The following is a 3,868-nucleotide window of genomic DNA, read 5'->3' as shown; positions in this document are numbered from 1 at the left end:
GAACCAACTTGCTTTAAAGTATATTCTGGAAAACGGGATCCAGCGTGGAATCGTGTGCTTGAAGGAATGTCTGCGGGTTGCTACAGTTTCCTAGCAGAATGAAGTGCTAACCCAGTGTGAGCCACCAGAATAAACAGAATCTGATGTGAATGGCCTTGAAAAGCTTATACCTGGACGTACAAATGAGGTCCGTTGAACATCATTTAGATGATTTTAAGGCGAATCTGTAAACTAGTTAGTTCCTTTTGATGTCCCGCTAGAAGTCGTTGCTTCTGATTTGCGGGTGCGTGAATGTGCCGGTATTGGTTCTTTTCGCCGCGTGTGCGGCTCCTTATTCTTCGGTGAGAAAAGTTCTTTTATCCTCTTGGCTGCTTCGCCTCCAGCGCCGAGTTCCTTCACGCTCCGTCTTAAAGAAAACCTGGGCAGTTACCGCCCTCTTGTGGGAAAACTTCTTAGCGGGTCACTCGCTCTAGGGAAGACAAGCGCGCGGCCCTGTTGTGTTAAAAGTACATGTTGTATCTATTTTCTTAACGAGGTGGTCGGCCTTTGCGTAATGCCCTTAACATTTGTTTAATTTTAATCTGAAATGCCAGGTTCAAAAGCCAACTGTGGTTCTGACGATTCTTGATTTAATTCAGATTAACAAAAGCCTTCTAAAATGAACATTTAGATTTTAAATCTTTCTTCCTCATCTATCCCTCTTCATACTCTATTATTTGACTCAATTGTGATAAGGCAGATTTCAAGTTTTAACTGAAATTATTTTGCTTTTCTCCTTTTCTTTCCTGATTATCAAAACAATACTGTGCTCAATACAGAACACTTAGAAAGTACAGAGAATTATAAAAACACAGTTACCATAATCCTACCATTCGTGGCAAAAGCTTCTGATATTTTGGAATATTTGCTTGCTATCATTTCTCTAATCTTTTTAAAGCCGTTTTTATAAATATATTTTTATTGATTTCAGAGAGAAATGGAGAGGGAGAGAGAGATAGAAACATCAATGATGAGAAAGAATCATTGATCGGCTGCCTCCTGCATGCCCCGCTCTGGGGATCAAGCTGGGCCAGCAACCAGGACATGTGCCCGGACTGGGAATCAAACCCATGACCTCCTGGATCATAGGTCAAGGCTTAACAACCAAGCCACATCAGCTTCGCCATTTCTCTAACTTTTCTTCTATGCTTTGTGGGTTATTTTTGTTTTGTTTTGTTTGTTTTTGGGGGGGGGGTTATTTTTGGTTAATCCTCACCCAAGGATATTTTTCTATTGACTTTTAGGGAGAGTGGAAGAGAGAGGGAAAGACAGAAAGAAACATCAGTGTAAGAGAAACACATCAATTGGTTGCCTCCTGCACGAGTCTGGTCCAGGGTTCAGGCTGGGGAAGAGCCTGCAACCAAGTTACGTGACCTTGACCAGAATCAAACCCGGGACCCTTTGGTCCACAGGCCAATGCTCTATCCACTGAGCCAAACTGGCTAGGGTCTATGCTTTGTTTTAATAGTAGAGGTTGTATTGAGTACAGCAATACAATAACAGTGCAGCAATTTTCAACCGTTTTCATCTCATAGCACACATAAACTAATTGCTAAAATTCTGCTGCACACCAAATAAATATATTTTTTGCCAATCTGACAAAAATAAGTATAATTTTGATTGATTTACAAAAATAATAATAGTAACTAATACCCTTTTTGTTCCAAAGTGACTTTTAAAAAAACAGGTGCCTATACGTGTACATAAGAATATCTGGTAATATGACCTATATGCTTATGATTCAAGACAGGGCATTCATACCAGGGGGCTGTTATCATAAGGGGAAAAAAGGCCAGTATCCTTGCATGTTTTGAAAATGCTTAAGGCACACCAGTGTGCCTCCTGTGGCACGGTGGGTGAATGTCGCTGTATCCGTAAGCACATTTTTCAGCCCATTTGTATAACCTGTTTTATTCACTTATTGAGGCAGGTACAGATCTGTGGTTGAAATCTTCCTGACTTAGCCGCCCTGCAGATGTGTCAGAAGACCTGCGTTCAGCCTCCTCCAATAAATGCAGTGTTGCAGGGAGGCACCTGCTCTAGTTCAAGCTTCCTGCCCCGATTCTTCTGCTTAACATTAACCCGTTCAGGTCTTCAGATACTTTACCACTAGTTCTCAGAATTTCATGACATAATAACAATAGCTAACATTGAGTGTGTACAGTATTCAGAGCAGCATTAATTGAACCACAACTCTGAATTAGGAAGAATTGTCCCCATTAAAAGGATGATGAGATTACAACTCAGAGAAGTTAAATAACTTGCTCAAGATCATACAACTACTAAATGGACTAGCTGAGAATTAAACCCAGGGTAGTCTGGCTCCAGAGATCTTACTTTTTTTAAAAAATATATTTTTATTGATTTCAGAGAGGAAGGAAGAGGGAGAGAGAGATAGAAACATCAATGATGAGAGAGAATCACTGATTGGCTGCCTCCTGCATGCCCCGCACTGGGGACCGAGCCCACAACCCAGGCATGTGCCCTTGACCGTAATTGAACGGACCCTCCAGTCCGCAGGCCGATGCTCTATCCACTGAGCCAAACTGGCCAGGGCAGCTCTTACTTTTTTAAAAAACAGATATTTAGAGAGAGGAAAGGAGAGAGAGAGAGAGAGAGAGAGAGAGAGAGAGAAAGGAAGGAAGGAAGGAAGGAAGGAAGACTGCTTCCGCACCCCAACCTGGGATTGAAGGTGAAACCTGGGTATGTGCCCTGACAGGGAATTGAACCTGCCACCTTTTGGTGTATGGGAGGATGCTCCAACCAACTGAGCCACCTGGCCAGGGCCAGAGATCTTACTTTTGACCACTATATTCAACTGCCCTTTTGATATCTGAAAAAATTTAAATGCATATGAAAGCAGTTTGAATATTATAAATTGATAAGTAAGCAGAAAGTAAATCTTCACATATTCCACTACAGAAAAAAATATAGTTCACATTTTCTTAACTAAGAAAAACATTAAAAAGGATTTTTAAGCCTACTGAATTCTTTTTTAAATTATTCAACTAGAAATTTAATTTCTAAAAATAATATTAGGTCTCTCTTGATTGGGATTAGCTTGGGTTAGGATTTAGGAGTCCTAGAAGAATATGGGTTTAGGTCAGCCGGTCATTTAACCTGGTGGACCTACTTTTTCTCATCTTTAAAATATTGATAGGTGGTTTAGGTCATTTTTATGGTGCTTTTCAGTGTTCATAGTTTATGGGTCTAATAATTGACCAATGGTCAGGTATATACAAAAGGGCAACCTAAAGGCAGCTATGAACCTGACTGTGGGGCTAGAACTAGGAAATCAGTGAGGAAACCTAGCAGACTCTGAAGAAGGGCACAAATGAGAATATTAACCGGTGGATTGGCTTCCAAAGGCCTGGCTTCCTGGGAGGTTGCTGCCTGCTGGCTGCACGCAGTTTCTGTACTTGGAGCAGTGAAGCACACTTGTGATCACAGTTCATTAAGGCACTCAATTTTAATTTGATATAATTTGCATTATGTTGATTTATTACCAGCAATTCGTTTTGCACAGCATCCATTTCTTCAGCATTCTAAGGCCCTTAACAAGAGCTGGTTCATTCCAGAAGAACTCTCAACAGAATTCCTTCACAATTATTTATTATTTGAAAGGATTATGTTACAGGCAACAGATCACAAAGACTTACTAGAAGGATGTAATCAGTGCCTATCTGCAATTTGGATTCTGAAGAAATATATGAGCAGATACAAAGATGTTGAAACTATTTTAAGAAAAAAAAACCCACAAAATATGTTTCTACATTTTGGATGTACATCAAGTCCAGAAACAGAAGCAATGTGTGATACTGGACTTTTA

The 3,868-nt window shown here is 40.4% G+C and overlaps 1 protein-coding gene across 1 annotated transcript in view; it reads right to left on the bottom strand.

Moving 5' to 3' along the window:
* Window positions 1–3,868, bottom strand: part of NKX6-1 (NK6 homeobox 1) — a 27,968-nt gene that overhangs the window by 16,063 nt on the left and 8,037 nt on the right. The window lies entirely within an intron of this gene.

The sequence above is a fragment of the Myotis brandtii genome, unplaced genomic scaffold (genome assembly GCF_000412655.1).
Source record: "Myotis brandtii unplaced genomic scaffold, ASM41265v1 scaffold424, whole genome shotgun sequence".
Classification (NCBI taxonomy): domain Eukaryota; kingdom Metazoa; phylum Chordata; class Mammalia; order Chiroptera; family Vespertilionidae; genus Myotis; species Myotis brandtii.
Note: the sequence above shows the minus strand (reverse complement) of the source record. Positions and strands in the feature narration are given on the sequence as shown.